Raw genomic sequence first — 24,836 nt, 5'->3', positions numbered from 1 at the left:
TCGAAACCGTGTTTGTTATTGTTTCCCCCGGAACACGTGCGCCTACCACGCATACCGTGTTTATATTAGCGAAAACGCACAATGCTCTTAAATCAACGAAGGGCGAAAGAATTATATGTATTTCGCAGATATTTTCTAGATTTAAGATCCTCATCGACAAACCAATATAACTTGTATTTTAACAAATTAGCAACGTAATTGTTAATAACAGCATATATTTGACTGACAATGGGCGAAACAATTATACGGATTTTAGCAATAAATCAATAATTTATATTAATAATGTACGGTTATATTTCTCTGTGTTCGAGTCTATAACGGTTTAACGATTCTATAATGCACGTTCGCTTGTCTTTGTTGTACGATCCTGTCCCGTCTGTTTTTCTTCTCTTTGTTGACAAATTTTTTTCCAACGCTTGTATCCTTGGTCCCAATTGACTTCAATTTGATTATTGAATGTGATTTAGGAAGTAAATATGGCGGACGACAAAAAGCGCGCGTTTTTGTATCTGCTTGTGTTTTTTAGTTAAGTGCATACCCGCTAGGGGGACGTGTTTTTTTATGCAGAGAAATAATAAAAATTGATAATATGGAATAATAAGTCTTTTTTAGGAGATTCTTCGAAAAGCAGTGAATTGATTAAGATTGATGGTGTTTTAATATAATTACCATTGAGATTATGATTGTATATAGGGAAGTTTCAATTGGAAAATTTTATCTTTATTTCGTAAAGGGAAGTTTTCCGCTTACAAGTCTTAATACGTTAAAGGTCTCGAATAAGAATTCCATTAAATGGAAATATTAACTATTATTTTTAGTAAATTCAGTGTTATATAAATGTACATATTATATCACATATTATTAATAGATCAGATTAGATTAGTAATTAGTAGACTAGCAATTTGCAAAATTTATTCTATTTACGAAATTTCCATTATTTCGAAATTTTATTTATTTGACTGATCCTATTTTGTGAGAGAATTTTCGTAAAATTTCGGTAATAATATCATGCAAGAGACACTCAGCCGTGTTCTATTCTGGAAAAAAGTATAATATTGCGTCAGCAGGGCAACCATACATGTCGTAATAATATTATGATGTGTATGGTATTTTATTTTGAACAATAAAGATAAATATGTAGGCGTAGGATAAGAATTCATTTTTCGAAATGAAATTACGAATGAAACAAAAGAGGAAGGATCATAAATGAGATTTTGATATTCGATACAAAAACGAATATGTAGGTATCAGAAGGAATTATGAGATTGAATTATGCGTATGAAATTCCACACAATGGGATCTTTTTCATTGGTCGACGTATTTAACATTACGGTTTATTTAATATTAATAAACGTTCAGGTATGCATAATAAATAACAGCTAGAGAAGGAATTATTTTACGTATAATTTTCCCCCAATGATTGAAAATTCGTTATAAAAATTGAATAACTCGCAGCCTCCGAGAATATACAACGAGTGTTATAACATTACGTTCGCTAGAAATTTGGCCGTTTTCTTAATTTTCGTTCCACTTTATCATAATTGAAAAACCATCTGTCTTCCTATGACAAATTTATATCTCTCTGTTCCAATAAAAATCCTTTTAATTCCGATCACTGTCGTAATCGAATTCTTTTTACTCGTTTCTTCTACAAAAAAAAAAAAAAAAAAAAGGAAAGGAAAACCGCATGATAAAATTCTGAGTACCAGAAGGACCGTTTTGTAAGCGTAACATAAAAGTATTATAAAAAAGCAAAAATTCATCAAAGCTATTCGCTGGAATTTTGCGACTCGGTTTTTTCCCTCCTTTTTACTGCAATATGCATTGGGAATTTTTCTCCGAGGAAATTGCGGAACTAGCGAGTTTCGTGTACAAATCGAACGTACGATATTTCGTGGATTTATCTCAAGCAACGGGGAGCTATGATTTACGAAAAGGCTTCCGAAAATTATACTTGTTGACATTTATGCATTTATGGCAAGTATAAATGTACAAAAATATAGAACGGCATGCCAAAATGCACAAATGTACAAATATCAAAAATAAAATTTCTTTGAAATTATTCTATAATCGGTAATACTTTGCAATTTAGTCGGAATCTGCGATTATTTTCAAACTTCGATACATCGAAAAGGGCTATCTAAAAAGGTGAAATGTCACAAAAAGGGAACGTGTCGCAAACAATTTCCAATCGCGTTAAAGAATATTTTTTATTTTCTAAATTAATCTTCACTTTAGTACGTCGAAACATACGAAAACTCTTATTGGAAGATAATTATTGGGTTGGCAACTAAGTGCCAACTCACTTAGTATTATATATTATATATTAGAAAGTAACTAAAATAAAATAAAATAACATTGATTACTCGATAGTAAATAAATACCATCAAAGTAAAATTATTTATTCATTCGATCGTTCGTTTGTAAGCGTTTTGAAAATAAACCTTTTACTTTAGATACAACTGTTATTGGCTAAACGAATATACCAACATGTAACAAAAATATAACACTAGTCATATACTAGTCATGGAAATGAAGACGAATGTAAAGTGTCTTTCGTATGTTTTTTAAACGTAGGCAACGATTTACAAAAAGTTCAACTGATGTATGAGTGAGTTGGCGTGTTTACATATACCCATTCGATTAATACAACTATTGGAACATAGTTGGTCCTGTGGGTGGATGTACAGAACGAAGGAAATCGTCCGAGAATCCTCGAACGAGCTAACACTAGAACTACCACACCAGCCAAATTGAATGGTTTTACAATTTTATTTTAAAATCCCTATTTCATGTTATACTTCTTCCCGCAATGATGTAATGACTTTCGCAAGGATAACTAAAAGAATAATATAATGAGTTATTTTCTTCTTTATGTATTCAAACTGGAAATAATTTTGTATCAATAACAGTCAAAATGACTGGTACTGGTCAAAGTGTAAAAGGGACCTGCAAGCTATTTATCGAACCCCAATTAACTAGTTTCCTCGTTTTGTACAACTTCACATACGTTTTTAAAATTTTTACTGCGTATCACTTAATATGATGATATCAGTTAGCAGGAAAATTCCGGATCGATCGCTAGATGCTACCACTAGAAATACCACAGCAGTCAAAATGTTCTACAATTTTATTAATGTGCCAACCTTCGTTTAGGAATCATAGTCGCAGATGGATTATAATACCAAAAATATACTACATAACATGGAATTCCTTTTGTAAGAAAGTAATGAATCAATAAATATAAAAATATTCTATTATTACGTATTATTTAAGACATTTTGACTGGTTTTGGTAGAAATAGCTTCGTGTTAACTATCGATAGTTTTAGTGTTAATAGCTGGAAAATTTCCCACCAATATAATATATAACAGTTTACAAAGTTGAAGGCGAATGGGCAACATCAGTAACGAGCCTACGCTCTTCTAATCTAAACATTGCGAGAATCGTTAAAAGTGGATCGTAGTTGTGGCAGGTTGTTGGTACGTGTTTATCAATTTTATAGAAAACAGAAAGCAGAGATGGAAATAAATTATCAAAATAGATACTTGAAACTCGTGTCACAGATTATGACACTAATGGACGATTAGCTGAAAATTTAATTACTTAAATATACGTACAAGCGAATTATCGAGGAATCACGTGGAAGATCGTGTTACTCGCGGAAAGATCGATTCGTCGAGTACATTCGTCGCGTTTTACGATTTAACTGGCTCTTTGATGACACGATGTCTCGCGTGACCGGCTAAATACCTTTACCTCGGATGACGCCTTCGATGTACTCTTGTACAGATTCTATTTGCCAACAGGAAACCTTGGAACATAGACAGAGCATGAAGATCTTTTGCGATGGGTGTTCGCGGGTGTTACCTTTTTGAACACACAAGGAAACTCGTTAACACCGACGCTACAAGTCTTTGGCAATAGGTTCTCTGTAAGGATCGTTGAAAAACTGGAAATTAACGACGATGTCGAAGAAATATAATTGATGAATTGAATGTAGGTAATTTTTGGTTTATTTTTTAAACTATAAGCAGAGAGATTATATATACAGTTGGTGTAAGAAGTATTCCTACACTACTGCGTTTATTATTGTATTTATATATCGTACTAACTAGTTAAAGGATAGCTAAGTAAAGAAATACAAGAGAATCTTTTTCGATTTTCCTCTTTGTGTTTTCTTGTTTCATCTTTCTCCTTTATATCTGTTTGTTTCAGTCGTATTGAATATTTAACGTATGTTTAAAACTCTTGGCTTGTAAAAACAAGACCAAGACGTTGATATAAAAATTCAAAATTAAACTTCAGAAAATTTAAATTTGCAACACGTACTTTCAATAAAATTATTGTTTATAATGAAAACGCTGCTTACGAATAGCTTGTAATGGCAATGTAATAGCTTGTTGAAATACACTGCCGTATATACGCAGTGTCAAATGTGAAAGGATTAAAGGCTATTACGATGCCAGGTTCAGTTGGTCTCTCATTTCTCTCGAAAGTTTTCAAACTCATCATTTTTTACCCTCTCGTTTCACTAGAAGTCGCGAAAAGCATGTCAAGCATCATAATATATTGTTTGTTTATAAAAATCATTAGGAAATATACATATTTTAAAAATATTTCAGTTACATTTGTTATTCTATTTTGTAATTGCAGAAATTTTATTCCGGTGAAAGAGACGTTGCGTGAATTTTTAAATAAATATCGATTCGACCGTATATTTAAGTGCTTTTCCCGAGCTTCTGCTGCGAAAAGTTTCCATTCATCGGTTATCGGTGCGAATATTTTCACGTTCCGTGACACACGTTACGATACGCCAACAGAGAAATAGTACAAATTGCGATCGTATATCCGACGCGCTAGTTCCGCCGTGACGATCTATCAATTATTTCGTTTATTTCGATGTCCGACGAGTTTCGCATTCCCGGCAAGAGAAAAACAATTTTTCGATCGATCTGTTTTCGATTCGTTTCTCGTTGACAGCCGAAGGAACGGCACGGTTCTCTCTGATGCGTATGAATTTGATTAAAATGGATGTGCAATAGAAACTCGGTAAACAATCTGACGTAAATGTGATGAATTTTTGTCAGGTGCCTGTATTTTCCAGATTGGTGAAGAGCATAATTGCATTCTATTTTATTTCCCTAGCTTTTTTTACCTTGTAGCATTTCTCTCATATTTTTTTCTATTCCTGCACTTGTATTTATTGAAATAAATAAATAAATCAATTTTTATGTCAGGCAGTTTCATACAGAAAACTAATATACGTATTTCTAATTGCCATCTTCCCATTGTCTTTTCCCATTTTTAATAGAGAGATACAACTTCTAATAATTAATATTATATAGGATTATAAAATTCCTAACGAAATAATGAAATCTCTGTATCATAATATCGTCCAAATAAAATTAGTTTCATTTAATTCTCCACACAACTGATGCAATGTAATCCATTCAGTTCATCCGTTGAAGACTACAACAATCGTTTCATTTGTCCTATTTTTGCATATTACGTGCATTCTGTACATTCTTGCACTTTTATTATGAATTTTCCGTAAATGTATGAAAAATGCGCAGTTTGATACTAACATCCAATAAATAGCAATATATTGTCGAAAGAAAAAGGAAACGTAATACATTTAACGAAGACTTTAGTTGATCCAAACCGTACTTTCACCCCAATAAACTGACCCAATAAAACACGAAGAGAAACCTATAATCGAGTAACCCGATCAACGTCCAACTGTGCTAAAAAAATTAAACACTTATCGACGGCTTGTCTTCGATTTTCCATCTCCATCGATTCTCCTCCTTCAATCCCATAAACTTAGAGTTACTATCGAATCTTGGAAGTATCGACACGAGCTTCCAACTCTAAAGAAAACGAAGTTTTCTTTAGAAGCAAACTTTCTTCTTCGAGTCACGTTATCCGGGCACACGGTATCGCATTATTTGGTTGTTTAATTAAAAATGCATGGAACACGGATTGGTTTCTCGCGTGAAGAACTTTTCCAAAGTAGAACGTGGGTAAGTGTGTAACTTCCTGTAATCGTTCAGCGATGCGTTTGATGCGCCATCCTGCATATATTTTAGCAACGTGGGTGTCGAATCTTTTCGTGTCTGGAGCTTCGGATGATTCCTTTGGAATCGAGAAGCTGAAATATTAAAGGATTTGAATGACCGGGACGAAGATTGTCAATGGAAATATGTAGAAAACCTGTAATCTCGTAAGATATGTAATTGCGATTTTAGATTCAACGAAATTATTTTTGCTCTGGCCTAATGGCGTTGTAGAATAAATAAGAGGTACAGTGTTTTACATTAAGTTGATATTTATATATAGAAAGGGTAAGGTTTTCGAAGAAGATTTTCTAAAGAAATAAAATGTCAGAAAATTTCCAAAATGGTAGAAATATATTACATATTTTTGAAAATGATACGTAAAATTTCTCAAGTTTTCGAAAACTGATTAATTATCTCACGACTTTTAATTAAAATATTACGAGTCGATCCACTATATACCTAACCTTCGTTCAGTAATCAGCAACCCAGCAAACTAATATATCCATCTATTCATTAAAGTGTCAAGGACTATACAAAAATTTTAAATTAATTATCCCATAATTCTAAAAAGAATTATATCTCAGCCCTGCTTATCTAGCCTTCGTCAAATTAATTCTCAGCTAAACGATACTTAAAATTCCTCCACCGCTTCGTACCTTGAAGATTAACAGACAAGATTACCCAAAAATAAACAACGATCTCGTAACTCCGACTAGCTACTCTATATGAAATTTCCTGACCAACTAAAAAAGAACAGGATAAAAATAGAAAAATTTCGTTTCATGCTACGATAAAAATCTGCGAATTTGGCGAAGGTTATCGTGTTGGAGAACCAAAAGTGGTGCGTGAGCCACAGGTATCCACGGCCGATGGGCTAACGTTTGACTATCGCTAATAACGCATAGCGTAAAAGCGGATAAGTCGGTTAACGTGGAACCTTTTTTTTTTTTTTTTATCAATTTACAGTGAATTAATCCTGAACCTCGAATTATTTTTATCTACGTATGGCGTGACCGAGGGAAATAAGTCGCGGTCGAAAGGAGCGGCATTTTGTGATCCCCAACCGCGAATTATCGTTCCTTGAAAGACTTTTTTCAGACACGCTATATCCAGACCTCGAGATAACAAGTTCGTGTTACAGCAGAACCTTAAGCAGCGATACATAGTTACACGTGTGAATATCTTCTCAGAATTGAAATTCAAAGAAACGTTTTGCAATGAAATGGATCTTCTTACCCTTTTATTCGCGCAAATACTTTTGGAATTTAAAAGATTTTTTTAGGAGCATTGGTATGGTTTAGAGGTAAATCCAGAGAAGATGGTAAATAGTTCGTAATATATTCTTGAAATATCATACGTATACGATGTATAAATTGATATAAAGTGAGACAGAAACAAACAAAAATTATAAAATTCTATGTAAATAAAGAATCTGTGTATATATATGTATATAATTGTATAATTCCTAATTTATATATTGGAATAGAATTTTATAATTTAAGTATATAGAATTTTGTAAACTATATAGTATATTATACAGATTCAATATTGTAACAAAATTAAATGTTGTTTGTTTATGTCCATTTCGTATCTCGAACAGTGCTTTAAGCAATTCTTAATATTTCTTGATACATATAGAAGAAGGTACGTTTCATTTTTATTTCTTTGACACAAAGAATCTTATTTCTTCCTTGAAGCTATAGCCATCAGACAACAAATATAAGTATATAGACAATATAAGTATATAGAATTTTGTAAACTATATAGTATATTATACAGATTCAATATTGTAACAAAATTAAATTTTGTTTGTTTATGTCCATTTCGTATCTCGAACAGTGCTTTAAGCAATTCTTAATATTTCTTGATACATATAGAAGAAGGTACGTTTCATTTTTATTTCTTTGACACAAAGAATCTTATTTCTTCTTTGAAGCTATAGCCATCAGACGACAAATCTATAAATTAAAAGGCAGGATTTCTAATTTATATGTTTACAATATACAATTACAAGTAATCGATAAGAAATTTATCTCTTATAGAAGGCAATAATGCTATAAAATTACAAAGAGTGATAGGAAATTAATTCTTGCAAAAAACTAGAAGATATTTTCTAATTGTCAAAATATTCCTAATTTTTCAAAAATTGTTATTTCACGAAAGTCGTTCGAACCTCGTATCTCGTAATCCGATGAAAGTAGACAAGAATCGTAGGGAAGAACTTCTCTCAGTCTTTCTTGGATTTTCCGTGACGTGAAGAATAAGTCGAGAACTATTTTCCAATTATTAAAATATTCCTAATTTTCCATAAATTTTCATTTTACGAAAGTCGTTCGAACCTCGTATCTCGTAGGATAAGAATCATAGGGAAGAATTTCTCTTACATTTTCTGTGATCTTCTCGATCATGTCAAGCAACGTCGCTTACATTTTACATAATATTTTACTGACTGTGCTGAATCGGCCGGAATATTACGTCGTCGTGATTTATCTCGCCATCCTTTCGGTTTTCGTTTGCGTAACCAAAGGATTGTTTGTAGTGGCGACGATCTTACGGAGATATGTTGGAGCCCTCGAAAGGAAGCAGCTCATCCATCTCGAAGATCTTTCGCGTTTCTTCTTCATCGTCGTCTTTCGTGTCCTTTGTATGACGTATCGATTTATAATAAAAGTGGCTATAGCCGAGAACGGGGGCTGATCGATGACACGACATTTTTATCTATTCTCATTTCTGTTGGTTTCGAGGAAATGGAATGACTATCTTTGAGAGTGGAAGAGGAATGATATTGTTTTCTCGGTCTTCTTTGAAATTTATTGGATGAAACGTCGGTGTCAGTTTTTCGCCGAGATGAAGCAGAATTTGGGTTGGTTTTTTAGAACTGGAAGCTTCCTTTTTTTCTAGAGATTGCTTTTTTCTATGTGGAAATGTGTGGTTTGGTAACACAGGGCACTGATTAGTGTCTTGCATACTTTTTACTGAAAATACAGTAATTTTCCTTTTGAAATTTAATGGACATTGATTTTTTTTTAATTAAACGCGTGTATTTTAAGAGAAGATTGTATTCTATTTTTGACAAATTTATGTCTTGGTGGAAGATTCTAATGAAATTTTACGTTGATATTTGTTGCGGCTTTTTCTTAGGAATCTTTTTCTAAAGAAGACAGAAAGATCATTTTTAGATAGAAAAGGATAGAAATCGTCTGTTTGATTTCGTTCGAAACATAGTCAATAGAAAGTTAATGTGGATTTTTCTCTGCAGTGAAAAGGAATAAAGGATGATTGTTCAAAATTAGAAATGAAGTCTTCACAGCGAAGACCGTATTTTTCTTTTGATAAATTTTTAGATTGATAACACTTACTGCTATTTTTTATATTAATTATTACTTTAATTAACTTGGAAGTCTTGCATTACGATCGAATAGAGTTTCCTTGCGATATGATACGGTAGCGATCATTTTCATTAATTCTTCCTTTAATATTTTTCACTGTACTTTCTTTTTCTTTATCTTTTCCGTTTAATCCAATTTTATCTGCAAGCAATTCGGATTAAAACGGAGCTCTCAAACTTCTAATTGAATAATCACGCAGATACCATTTTTGCCTATTAGATTTATGAATATTAAAGTCATCCTTTAATCAGACCGTATCCTTTGTTTATACGTAATTACTGCTTCCCTGGATAATGAACGCATTTTAGGAAGCTATGAGAGAAATTCCACTGTCAGCGAAAATATCGCAAAGCCTGGACGAGTAAGAACGAATTTATAAGTTAACGTAGAATAAAAATTATTTTAAAATTGCCTGGAATTACAATGAACAGAAGGGAATTATCATAAAGCATTCAGAAAAAATAATTCATCCACTATCTTCTTAATTCGACAAATTAAGAATTCTTCCTTTTTCTCCAGCTATTTCCAGATTAAAAATACTAATCTAAAGTTTATCTACACAGCCATACAATTAGCAATATTTTTCCAGCAAGATTTAGCAATTTTTCTCTTCCCATTTAAGGTCACAAATTTGCGAAAATATTCTACTGAGCTTTTCGATTCACAACCATTCGAGCAGACTATTTAATCTCCGATCTTTACGCAATTTTTATGAACAGACGGACTTCTGAAGAGAAATTCCCGAAGAAATAAGATCGCGGAAAATTGCTAAAGAAACGTTTCTAAAGGAGTGAAATCTAAGAATATCGTATATTTTTTGTACAATTTATGCATTTTGAAATTCCGTGTAGATGCATAGATACAAACTCTCGTTCGAAAATAGAACAGTCCGCGATTGACTTTCATCAACCTACGTTTCTTTTAATTCCAGAGACAATCTCTGTTCGATCGGATGAAAAATAAAACGACGAATGCGAGAATGTAATCCGCTGTTAGTATGACGCTCTACGGGGGGCAGCCGATCGAATTCCGTTCAATTATCAATGAATTACGTCAGTCGGCCGCCTATTTGCCGGTGGCAAATGTCAAAACAAAGAAAAAAAACTATTCGTTCTTTGACGCAAGCATCGTGTACGTGCGTCTACTCTACGATGTAATTTTGTTTCGCGAGAGGGTGAGTACTTTCTTTTAAAACTGGTTCACACACGGCCAATATCATCGATATTGCTTAGCGATAACCAACCAAATTTTTCCTTATCGATAATGATTATCGGTAACCAAAATAAAATTCGGATCATCGATAATAGTTACTAGATAACAAAAAAAATTCCAGACATTTATATTGGTTACTGATAATCAAACTAACCGATAACAACTACCGATAATGAAAGAAATTTTTATCTTTTATAATTGTTATTCCCAATGAAAATTTTTTACCCAAAGATATGTTCCATTGTACCGAGACTTGTAAAATTTGTCACAGAATAGTTGTGATGTTTAGATTAATATAAATTAAATGCCGCGTTAATATAAATTAATATTTGACAGAAACGGAGAATTTAACGATTTTATTTATGTTCTTCAATCCTTTCGAAAATCTACCTCTTTGTTGTTTTCAAAAAATATTTAAAGTTACCTGAAAAGTAATTTGTATACTATTCCATACGATCATCGAGCATCCTGGTTTAAAATAATGTACATTCCAATCAGCGACCAGCTGTTGGCCTATTTGACCAAGAAATCTAAAAATTTGGAACGACGTTTCTCTAAACTGTCTGACTAAATTTTAGTGTTCACACGCGACATTTCACTAACGTTAATTGCTTTTTGCCTCAGCTACTGGAATGTCTTACTCGACTATCGCGTTAAAATCTTGGTGTTCAGTCACGGCAAGTTACTAAATTCCTTGCTACTCGTCTGCTGTACTGGTCGTGTCTGAACCAGCCTTTAGAGATTAACAATAAGACGCGAAAGATGAAAAGCTCGACGTGACGGTGAAGGATCCTCGAGGCTAGTAGTTTGATCCGTGCGAGGTCAGACGTGGCTCGATAAGCCTCCGACGGATATGCGCTCGGCTCAAGGTCGAGTGTTTGGAACCTCTTTCTGTAATTGGATTAACTAAACTTTCCTCGTTGAAGGAGTGGAAATTTTCTTTTTTAATAAATCATTAGCGGACTGCGGACTTTTATGTAAATGCATATTTTCGAGAATATAATTAAAAAGGTAGAACGTCGGCCAATATACATAGGATGACATCGATACGCTTGATGCATCATTGATATAGTGCTAGAAAATTCTTTTAAATTGTTGAATAATTTATAAATTAACTCGTAATCGCGCGTGAAAGATTTTTCTAATCTTCCTAAATTAATCTTTACCTTATTTTAATTTAGTTAGAAAAATTGATTTCCAATCAATTACTAATCAATATAGAATTTTCTTTAGTTTAAACTTTTCAGCAATATCTTTCCCAGGAATATTATTTTAATATACCATCTGCTTATCTCTCTATCTCCTTGAAAATATCTCGCACGTCCGTTTTTCAATATTCGTTTAGCGTCGTTCATAACATGTGCTAAATTTTAGATACCGTACATACTTTTTCATATCATTCTATGCATTTCTGCATTTTCAATCGTCCCATAAATGCATCAAAATCTACGGTCTAATTATCAGTGTTATCGTAAATTTAATCATCCGATAATATTCATGGAAAGCCAATATTCTTAAAATAATAGAAAACGTGCAGTGTTTTTTTTTTATTTCGTTTAAAGAAGAAGAGGAAAAAAAGACAAAGATAAGGAAGAAACAGAAGAAAACTCATCGAACTGATAAAATGTTTGGATAGTCGTTAATGGTGCCTCGAATGACGGAATTCCAGCGTATCGAATTCCCATTTCAGAAACTCGACTAGTCTATCGTTCCACCTGGACGATGGATCCCAAAGATAACGTTAACCGGAGAAAAGTTGGATCGAGCGGATGTTTTTCTCTCGAGTTACAGGAGTAGCTGTATTATCACAGTATCATGCGCAGCATCGAGCAGGAGAAACAGATAGAACGAGATAGAGATAGAGATAGACAGATAGATAAATAGAGAAAGAGAGAGAGAGAGAGAGAGAGAGTGAGAGTTGGGTTGGTCGAGAATTTCGCTTAGAAATTCCATCCACGGTATTCTTCCGCGTTTCGTGACAGCGTTACGATCCATACCTTTGCTGGATGCAAATGACGAAGTAATATACGTGCTCTGAGATGCATGAGAACGTGCAACACCGATGACGAGATCAAGCAACTCTATATAACTCGACAACTTTTCTTAATTTGCTATTCATTACACTCTGTTCTTGTCTGGGAATTTAAGCGTAGTTTTCTCAAGTCTGCAGAGAGAAAGAGTTTCTTCTGTTCATTGTCTTTCTTCTTCTTTTTCTTTCGTTGCAGATGGTTGCACACAAGCAGAACAGTTCCTTCTGAACAATTTTTTATTTTTGGCTTTGAACGATGGAATAGAAACAGTTTTATATATAGATATACATATAGTTTGAAGAAGATTTCCTTAGGAAAAAGTTCCTCCCGTTTCTCATTTCTTCGAGCGAACAACGATACGCAATGATATTCGTGCACTATTTCTTGGATAATTTCTTATTCTTGAATTTGAAAGATGGAATTGTAATGAACGAGGTAGCGTTCAGTATAATTTTACATACTTTGTTAACTTCCTCAACGAGTATTTCATCAATAAAAAATGTTATGCTTTAAAGGTGTGCGATACAAAACTTGCAACTATCGTCCATTGGATGTATCAAAAATTCCCTTGCAAAACTGGTTGGCAACTAAGTGATTGCGGGTTTTGTCATTACCACCTAATGATAAAATCCGCAATCACTTAGTTGCCAACCCAATATATGTACATAGAATATGTATAGGGTTGTCCGAAAAGTGTCTTTCTTTTACAGACACGTCTTTTACAACGACGCATCTTTATACAAACATGAAACCTAATCTGTCGAACGTTGTGATCTTTATTTTGATAGAACAAAATGGATCATACGTAATTCAATAAAATAATGTAAAACGGAAGATGTTGTGCATCCATTGTTTCCTTATAAAACGAAAGAAACTTTCCGGACGACCTAATACTACGAAAGGAAGTTTCCTAAGACTGTACCATTATCTCTTGCGAATGAATGCTATAGGAAGGAAACTGAAAGATTTCTTGGAAGTAGTTGGCAATATGCGAAGCATTATTGCTTTTGTTGCAGGAATATGCACCTGTGCTTCGACCTTGAAAGAAGACAAATGCGTACTTATATTTAGAGGAAAAGAAATTCATATATTTGAACCAGAGAAAATGATACACGAAAGAAGGTGAAGATAACTTTCTAACTAGATCACCAACAAAGGGATAGATACAAGCCTTTGCTACTTACGTTTCACTCCACACACTTGAGACAGCCACTCGAGGCGCCTTCTGGTTTCTTTGTCGAACATCTTTTTACGTTTGAAAATTAGGTTTCCAGGAAATTACGATTTCTCAGAATTTTCTCCTTGCTCTTAGCTTTTCCTGCTACACCAGCAATGTTTCTTATTTTGCACATACTATTAAATATTAATATTACATTTTTATATACACACCTCTGTTCATAATCGTCGATGCACTTACGAAGGATTAAATAAATCTGCAAGATCTTATGCGATACCTTAAACTATAAAGATTTCATATATTCAATATATATACTTCCATAATTATCGTGTATCACAAAATTTATTCTAAAAATATTCACAAAAATTATTGTATATTTGTAAGTTACTATAAAATGCTATAAAAAATATTATAAAATACTATGTAGCGGCACATGAATCAACGGAAGATTTGAATATTATTGTGCCTTGGAATACCAACGTTGTTTTCGTTTCCTAGGTTCAAAGGTAAACGAACTCCGGACAAAATATTATCGCCGTTATTTGTGATCGTCAACCGGAGTTACTTTTTATAATAACAACTGTAGGTATAAATAGACGAACGTGCTCTCTAGGACAGTTCAATGGTAGAGTAATTAGCGAGTATTACGACAAACGTGAAACCAAGTCTATGAAATGTCGCGGTGTTTGTCTCAACAGAATAAAATGGTTCGTACATAATTCGACAAAATAATATAAAACAAAAAACGTAGTGCGTCTATTATTTCCTCATAAAACGAAAGAAAGTTTCCGGACAACCTAATAGTTACAGTGATTTTAATATAACTGACTATTACAATTTTATCACTCGTCTCTTTATTAAACGAATCGACGCGTTTAATATAAGTCTCAACTATATCCAAGGACACATTCTGTTTTTCCAAAGGATGCATCACAGACATCATCTTCACTTATCAGGGTGAAGTTAACTTGCATTTTAGGGATAACGGAATTATGGAGATGCGGTAATTAGAAATTAATCCAAAGTTATGAGAGTCGAGAATAACTGAGAAATGCAAATTTTGGTTTCGTGTAGCTCTTGGTATTATCGGGTGTGTTTCAACTTGCAACGGGATATCTTTAGCAGCTTCAGACTTCCGTAACTCTAGTATTTCAACGTAAATTCAACGTATTCAACCATCACGTATTTCTGATAAATCGCGTCGTTACAAATTTAAGAGAGTCGTGTTTTATTACGACATTATTGAAATTTCAAGATGTTTCGTGTAACACAAGTACTCTATGCACATAAAGTAATTTCGTCAGCTCTAGATACGCATAGTTAAGATTATTATTACACCTGGTATTTTTATGCATTCATATGAGTATAAAAGTAATACAAAATAAATATTGTAATATATATACATATATATATATATATTATAATATTTATTTTATTTAATAATATATTATATATTATAATATATATATAATATATTTAATAATATATATATATATATATATATATATATATATATATATATATATTATGTGTTACTATACTTCACTATATATACGATAATACAAAAAATACAGAATGCACGCAATATGAAAAAATATCTAACGTATTCAAAGTAAACCACAGTTCATAACATTTAATAAGTTAAACGAAGCTGAATTTCAATAAATATCCTCGCTATAATTATTATGTACATATGTATATTTCCTATGAACCTTTATGAATACGCGACGCTATGAAATGTTTGAGAATATCGCAAATTTGCATGGAAATTGACGTTAATTGTTGGTATGTTTGCTTCTATTTAATTGTCTGAACTGGCCGCGGTCAATTTTATTCGCAATTTGTTTGATATGTGTTTGCGATACGTAGCACCAACTCGCGATTCTAATAACGTTTCATTGGCGTTTATCAACCTTGTTCAGCAAATATTAGGCGATCGCGCGTATCTCAACCGCGTTGCCAATGTTATTATATAAGTTGTCGCTTTCATCGTTTCACGAAGCCGTAAAATGTCCGTTTTAAGACCGGAGGAAAATTAAGGAAGTAAAAATGATGGGAAAATAGGAATTACGTACAAGAGATTTTTAGGATAAATGTAAAAAATGTAAAAACAAGGATAGCGTGTATTTTGGTAGATTAAAAAGCAAACAATAAAACTCACAAAATAACGAGGCGAGAATTAATTAGAAAGTATGATAAAGTTATATAATAACTCTCTACAACACTATATAATAATTCTCTACAACACTAACTATCATTCTCGACATAGATTCGTAAACCTGTTCGATAAATAAAACACTCGCTTAATTTCTCCTCTTTACGTAATATTTGACATTTTCTTCCTCGAAATAAAACACGAGCGATTTTCCAGAGGAAAAATTACTCCACAAAACCTTCAAATACCACCAACTGAACACATCGTTCAGAAAGGAACGTATGCTTAAACGTAACATTTGCTTTTCCGTGGAGACAGAAATTGCAAGGGGAAAAAAAAAGGTAGGAAATAGTGCTGCTTGTCAGGCAATCCGGTTTTCGTTGGTAGCACGATTTCCACTGGTATAACTGGTCCGATTTGCAGTGCTAAACAGCATTAAAATTCATGAAAACCCCTGGAGTGGCCACGCTTGGCTGCTCGTCTTTGCGCGTATGCCCGTCAAAAGAAATTCAAACAAACGAGTGCCTGGTGGCGAAGTGGCTTACACTCGGCTTCTACCTATAAATTACCACGCGCAGTGATTTTCACGCGCCACGTACAATCTCACGCGAAAACGACCGTCCTTTCCTCGTGTTTTTCACCCACTCACGCGTACGCAACGTTATCTATGACTGAAACGTATAACACGTCTTTGTAATCAAAGTCAGCCTGGAAAGCGTCCGATTCTACTTAAAACAATAAGCCGGGAATGTAGAAGAAAATATTTTTACGCTTTCGATTTTTCGTTTTCGTGGCAACTGAGTTTGAATATTGTTTGGATATACGTTTGTTTCACTCATATAAGGACCAACCAAGGATTTATCGTAATATCGCAAATTTTATAAAATTGTAAAATGTAGGTAGAAGAAACAGCCACGAGGAAAATATTAAGCGAATCCTTGAAACTCTCTTTCATAGCCACGATATTAATTAATGATCGATATGTACATAATAACGATAGTGTAAATCGATTGAAAAAGATTGAAAATGAAACTTGGATTCATAATGGGTTAAGGAAAAACGAAGTATAGTACTCGTCTGGAAAGTTCCATCAGTGCCTCACAAGAACAATCTGTGTATCCAATTCTCAGAACTTCATTTTATGTTATAAAAGGTAGAACAGAGAGGAAGAAATTTTAAAGGCAAACAATCATTCTATTCTCACTCAAAAGATTCATCTTCGAACTTTTTACAACTTCCATTCTTTTTCCCTTCCTCTCTCTTGAATCATTTTTAATTTAATATTTCTCACATCTGGCGTCTTTAAACCGTAGAAAAAGATCAATTTCGAGGCCGCTAGGATGGATTCCATCTTCTGGAAGGAAATTTCGAATCAGGAAAACAAAGGCTGCCTCCAGATGTAGCACCTACACTTCTGTTCGCAGTAAAGTATAGTCGATTCCTTATATAACACTGAAAATATTCTTCGTATTATACGAGTGACACACATATGTTATACAAATATGAACATTATGTATGCGATTGAAACGAACTATTTATGAAAGATGCAATTTTTTGTTCACTTTTTTTTTTTATTGCAAATAATTTAATAATCTGTTATAATCGTATCCTGTGTCGTTAGTGAACGTTACCGATCTGTTGCTTTATAGAAACTGCCTGAACATTTCGATCGAAATAACGTATTAAAATTATTTCCGAATTAAGAACTAAATTTGTACAACGTGACGATATAAGAAGTAAAATGCGTTTGTGTTTAAATTGCCCGCGTATTAAAAAGTATTGGGGAAGTTTATGAAATTGTAGTTAAAAATACCGAGACCTCTACGAATCATCGTTCATGTAAAGTGGATATATATCGTTGAATTTTATATACGAGTTAAGAAAGGATCTGCATTTGCATTTTCATTTGCATTTTCATTTGCATTCATAATATATTCCAACCGTAATTTTTCAAGCTTCATTAAAAGATTTGTACTGGAAAGAGCCTTGCCTCTTGCGTATTTCATCTGAAAAATTTAAGTCAGTCAGTTACGTATTTTCCATCTCGTACAATTCGCGAACATTTTTACCATAACATTACATATATGATACATACTTTTCATACATGGTCGACAAATCCAAGTGAGATATAGCGGGATTCCGCGTGTTAGAACAAAATTATACTTAATGCTTCGTTAAACAACCCTCGATAGATGGAATTTGCACATCCAAACTCGTATTATTTAACCTGCAATTACTATAACGGTCGTTATATCACGTACTTCTAACTGGTTCTAATTTGCAAATATCATTAGTAGACTGCGTTTGTAGAAAATCGAAAACAGTAGAAACATACAGAGTGTAAAAAAAAAAAATACCTATAATAAAAAGTAATAATAAAAAGCGATAATAAAAAGTGTAATAAAAAAAAAGAGCAGCTGTTATAATCTTTGATGGGCGACATAAATTTTAAAGTAACGTCCTATTGCCATAGTTGCGTCAATAAAAATATGACATTACACGAAATGCATTCTGATCTTACTTACTTACAATAAATAAATTATTGCTCTGGTGTAACCAGATTTCCCTATGTTTTCCGTAAGAATTCCTGAATAAAGTTGTACCTTCGTGATATATACCAGCCGCCTTTATCTCTTTCGTATGTCACAATTTTTCTCGTTTAGTTTCCTTTCCATCTACCTTTGTTTCCGAATATCTCACTTTGATCCTCCAACCCTTACTTTTTCTACGGTTGCTTCATTCCCTTCTGTCTTCCCTGGCTCATCCCTTTCTTCTTCTTTCGTTCTCACTCAGACCAACTGGTTTCTTACGCCAGCAGGTCCCTCCTTATCTACTCTGACCCGTGGTATCCTTTTTACCGTGTACAATATCGTGAAACGCAAGGAATAGCAACGAGGTCGTGGTTCAAGGCCACGCCTTTTCAACCACACGTGTCTCGCAATTTTTTCTTTCCTTCTCTCTTTTTTTTCCTCTTTTCTCCTCTTTGATGCTTGGCGACTTTTATCGAGGTCCTTTCTTCCCTTTCACGTCGACCATTCGTACTCTTTGTTCGGCCGTGAGGTTATTACCACGCGAGCGAGAAAGGAACTTCTGGTTTCTCAGGGTTTCGCCAGCCAAGAAATGGGTTAAACGAAATTTTTCGGGGCCAACGAAGGGTTTCCTAAGGCTGGCAGATTCTTAAAACAGAAGAAATTTATATACCGCGATGGATTTTCGTCAGTTAAGAGTATCTTTTTTCATTTTTATCCCGTGTTTAAGGTCACGTGCAGCTTTCATGGTTATTGATGTCCACGGTGAGAATGATCGGTGGAACAGAACGTATCGAACTATTAGGTTGTCCGAAAGGTGTCTTTCTTTCGCAAACGTGCTTTTTACAACAGTGTACCTTCGTACAAACGTGAAACCAAGTGTGTGAAATGTCGCGATGTTCATCTCAAAAGAACAAAATGGATCGTACGTAATTCGACAAAATGATATAAAACAAAAAACGTTGTGCGTCTATTATTTCTTCATAAAACGAAAGAAATTTTTTGGACAACCTAATAGAATAGATCGTACAAACGAATATCTTGCAGAGCTTAGAAAATCTGCAGCTTCATTGCCGGAGTCCTCTTTTTTGCAGCACGTTGAACGAATTAATTAGGTCATGCTGTACTGTTGTACCCTTTCAGTATTGTATTTAGGCGATTAGGATATGTTTAATAGAATCTAATAAATGTCGCATTTATATTAACAAAAAGATACGTTAATAATAAAATTACATATCGTTTATATTTGGTTTACTTTTAGCGATAGGGTGTGTACAGTTTGTATGGTCTATAGTTAAGAATTTTATTCAAGAGAAATAAAGAAACGAATATTGGTATAAACAAAGCTGCAATATCAACGGACTGAATTTTTGATAGAAATTTCGCGGGAATTCCTGGAAATTAGTAGCGGAGATTTTAATTCGAGAGATTTTCAAAGGTAGAAGGAATTTGCATATTGCGAAGAATTCTTTTGTCCTGAGAATGTTGCTTTTAGGTAAAACGTAGGATGTAAGTAGTCAATTTTTAATCAACACTTTATATAGGAATTTTCTTTTGGAATTTTTTGGATATCAGCGATGGGCATATTAACTCGAGAGATTTTTAAAGCAGAAGGAATTTGCATATTGTGAAGAATTCTTTTGTCCTGAGAATTTTGCTTTTAGGAAAAACGTAGGATGTAAGTAGTCAATTTTTAATTAACACTTCATGAAGGAATTTTCTGTCGGAATTTTTTGGATATCAGCGATGGTCATATTAACCCGAGAGATTTTTAAAGCTGAAGGAATTTGCATATTGAAAAGAATCCTCTTAGCCAGAGAATCGTTATTTCTAAAAAAAAAGTAATAAGAAACAAGTATTCAATCCTCAATGGAAATTTTGCAGAGAAAGTTTAATTTTTTAGAATTTTTAACTCAATTCTTTATACACAACGTTATATTTGAATAAATTCTTAAATTGACTAAACAATAAATATATTTTTAGTAAAAATAGTTCACAATTTTATGTCTGTGTTTTCTTTACAGAACCACCCGAAGAAACATATTTCTATTAATAATTACTTAAAAAAAAACTTCTTCACAGAGCGAAATATATTTAATTCTAAAAAGTACAAATTGTAAAGATATCAACGTACGGTGAAGATTTCATTGTTGTTCCTTTCTTCTCTGACGACAAATAACAGATCATGCGGCTTTTTATTATTAGGTCGCCCGAAAAGTTTCTTTCGTTTTATAAGGAAATAATAGGCACAATGCTTTTTGTTTTATATTAGTTTATTGAATTATGCACGAACATAATAATAGAAATATAACAAAATAAAACAGAAATTGTCATTCATCTATTATCACCTTATGAAACGAAAGAAACTTTTCGGACAACCTAATATTTATTTTATCCTTCTATAATATCTCGATAGAAGCAAAGCGTTCAATTCCGTGAGTTTCACAGTCGTGAAACAGTAAGCACGTGAATTTCAAGTTTCGTTATATTAATGTCACGGGTCAGGCATTTCGAGATTGAAACAGCGTATTGTTACGGATCATTGAAATCCTTTCCTGTAGGGTTTTATTTACGTCGAAAGTAATAACAAAATCTAGTTAAAAGAATCTCGTTCGTAGGTGTCGTGGATACAGCTAAAAACAGAGAGATTTGATTAAAAAGATCAGTTTGCGCCAAGGTGAAAGGTTTGATCTTATACACTTGTTGACATTCTTCTTTTATATTCGTTTTAATAAATACAAATTATCATTGAAATTTGTTTTTCAAGCTGGTTTCAGGTCATTAAAGGTTCGTGGAATTCTATGATAATGAGAGGATATTTAATTTTCACATTGAGTGTGTAATGAATAATCATTTCACGTTGCTAGAATATTAAAATGCAACATATTAATTAATTAGCATATTGAAGTTATTTTATGCATTATACTTCTGAATACCGAGCGTTAATTACCCGATATTTGCCATGTTGCACTGAAATCGAACGAAACTCAATTCGATGTTTTATTGTCTCTCGTTCATCAAAATGTAAATTTCTACGAAGAATTTACGGTCTAATTATTACTTGTTATCGCTTTATTCCCATCTTTGATTCTGCTGCAGCATGATTAATTTCTACGTTGTAGATGTTTGTATAAATTCATATCTTTATGGATACAACTAAAAAGATGAAATCTACCCGGAGATTTGTTTCATCCTATGAAAATTATAACGAGTATTGTACTTTTGATATTTTCTATACCTCTGTTCATTTACAAACTCACAATCCACTAATTATTATTTCCAAACATCTGAACTTCCCCAATCTCAAAATTATTCTCTAAAATTCCCCCCATTTCAAATTCAAATTCTGCCCGCAACCTTACACCGCCATTTACAATGCTGATTTATTTCGAGTTCAAAGATCTTAGCACGGTTATAACAAATTAGCTTCAGAGCTGGAAAACGTTAAGTATTCCGCCCATTTCAAATTCAAATTCTCCCCGCAACATCACACTGCTATTGGGTTGGCAACTAAGTGATTGCGGACTTCGTCATTACCACCTAATGACAAAATCCGCAACCACTTAGTTGCCAACCCAATATTTACAATGCTCGTTTATTTCAACTTCAAAGACTTTAGCACGGCTATAACAAATCAGATTCAGACTTGGGAAATATCAAGCACGTAATAGAAACACCAAGGTATTTCCACGATGGAAGAAAACAACGTACCTACCAGGTACGAACGATTTTCTAAAAACACCCGTGCAACTTAAAAGTCACCATATTCGTACTACTTAGGACTTTCTGACAAAAGTGTGTACAAAATTGTATCCGTACTAATAGACGCCGGATAAAACCTAATACACGATGTCCATATCTCACGTGAAAATCTTGCAAAAATCGCGTACGTGCACCCATCAGGAATAACCCTGGTCGATAACTATCCCTCAGGATTATGTTTCGAGGTAAAATCACTACGTAAGTTCCAACACAGTGTATCAGTGTATCAGCAGCGTCTTCCATTCAGCTACCGGCATCTTCTATTATGTATGTAGCTCCTAATATCGCGGAACGCTTTTCGTATTCCGCAAACGTTCCAAGTTCGCCGTAAATTTCGACGAGCTTCGGTTAAATAGCCAGGGGAAGCTTCCCTAAAGTACACGAAATGCCTAGGTCCGCTCTGTGCGTGAACATACACGCGTCTCAAACGCTTGCTGATGGCTCGAGGATCGCTGATAATACGAGGGATGCCTGTAGACTCGACGCTGGTGATTTAGAGATTTATTTAACGACTTATGCCACGAACGAGTATCGCGAATAGCTGGCTGATACTGATCGTGGAAAAAATTTCAAATGGAAACACATTTGTGAAATTTTGTTTCCTTTTCCAACCTTCCGTACGACCATTCCCACTCGTCCTCCTGGTCCTGTTCCATAGAATACGACAGCCAGAGTGCTCGTAGCTCTGATCCCCGAGCAATGGACGCGGAGTACGTCTATTGAGAAGCTGAGAATTTCGATACACCGACCAGTGGTAGAAAATGAAACTGTCGAGGGTGGATCGAGCGATACGATCGCGATGTTTAAATGGAGTGAAAAACGAGCGTTACATTTGTTTTAATGGTTTTACGTCGATCGGTATAATAAGAGTCGTAGGATTCTGTGACTTGGTGTAAGAGGTACCAATGTCGTAGTTTTGCAAAAGTGAGTTAAACTTGATATAGAGTTAGTGACAATTTCAAATTCTATGTAAAAACGACGATAAGCCAAATGTCAATGTTTTTCGTAGAATAAACTTTGCCTGCAAAATATCAAAATCAACATGGAATACGTAAAATAACGTAAGCTTTGATTCACCAGTTTTGTGTTAGAAAAGAGATTTGAAACAGCGGCAACTTGTGTGTTGTAAATTATTCGAATATGAATTTTTTAAACATAACTTTAAATATTAATATCTCGACTTTGTAAATATATTGGTACTTCTTACACCATGGCACAGGATTATCTAAGCAGTTGTTAAAATTTATGCAAAAGAATTTTCTCTTAGAAAAAATAGAAGCAAGGCACGGTAGCTGATATTAATACAGATATGTACAATATATTAGACTCTTCAATATGGAACAACTTTTTCGAGGTTGGACCAAGCTTTCTTTGAGGATTTAAAAGGATTAGTTTACCAGATGTGTAAAAACTTGCCCAGGAAATTGCAATTGGTCGGTAGAAGCATAGTTCATTCTTTACAGCTTTTTTTATCTCAGCCTGTAATGAAAATTTAAGCAACATATTTCGAAGATTTATAATAGTTATACACACGTTGAAAATTTCATCGACTAACCGTCGTAACCTCGACAGCAAAACCCCTGGAAACAGACGTTTGTGAAACCTATAACTCGTTTTCTTCCTATCTCTTTAAACGTTTCCGTAGAATAATCAGCCGATGGTCTGATCGAAAATCTTGCTACACGCATCTAAAAATTGCATTATTTCTTCAACTTCAACGTAGGATCGTGTATGGATAAAATAAAAGTTATTGTCGAAATTCTATATTTTATGCGGGATTGACATTTTTTAAAGTTGGTGTTGCGGAAATCGAGGTTTGGTTAGTTACACTAAAGGGATTTGCAGGGTAGGACGATTCGTATTATCGGGGCCGATTAAAAATAAATATTGGCTCAATTAACGCGATCCAATCCGGGTTAGTTTGAGCCTGCTTCGATAGCGCCAGCTTCGATGAATTTTTGTGTTAATTGGCGATTTTTTAATGAGATCTTGAATATTATATTCCATCTCTATTTTCTTTTTCTTTTCTTTAACTCCTGCTGCTTGTATTTTTATTACACTATTTTATTATATTACCATGCTTTTACTGTATTGAGGAGAAATTGGGTCAATGTATAAAGGCTCAAAAAATTGGAGATATCGAGCGAAGATCGAGCTTCCAGGAATTTTTGTGTTAATTGGCGATTTTTTAATGAGAAAATCTTGAATATTATATTCCATCTCTATTTTATTATTTTTCTTTAACTCCTGTTACTTATATTTTTATTACACTATTTTATTATATTACCATGCTTTTACTGTATTGAGGAGGAATTGGGTCAATGTATAAAGACTCAAAAAATTGGAGATATCGAGCGAAGATAGCCACGAATTTTATGCGATGCGGAGATGTATGCCGGTTTGCGGCAGCATTTTTTAGAGTCGGATATAAAATCACATAATTTTCCAGCGCTTTTACCGTGTGCTGGAAATTCAACATATTTATCATTCTGCAAAGGACGTTCCAAAACAAGGGAGAAAA

At 33.7% G+C, this 24,836-nt stretch overlaps 1 protein-coding gene across 3 annotated transcripts in view; it reads left to right on the top strand.

The window, feature by feature from the left end:
• Positions 1 to 24,836, top strand: part of LOC138187604 (uncharacterized) — a 100,435-nt gene that overhangs the window by 477 nt on the left and 75,122 nt on the right. Inside the window, exon 2 of one of the 3 annotated variants that reach the window (XM_069128557.1) lies at positions 17,339 to 17,448. The exons of the other annotated variants lie outside the window; for them this stretch is intronic. The gene's annotated coding sequence lies outside the window, so the exon portion shown is untranslated. The remainder of the gene's footprint in view (positions 1 to 17,338; positions 17,449 to 24,836) is intronic. 3 annotated transcript variants of the gene reach the window in all.

This window comes from Bombus flavifrons, chromosome 15 (genome assembly GCF_040668555.2).
Source record: "Bombus flavifrons isolate JBK064 chromosome 15, iyBomFlav1_principal, whole genome shotgun sequence".
In the NCBI taxonomy this organism is placed as follows: Eukaryota; Metazoa; Arthropoda; class Insecta; order Hymenoptera; family Apidae; genus Bombus; species Bombus flavifrons.
This window is presented reverse-complemented; position numbering and strand designations above follow the sequence as displayed.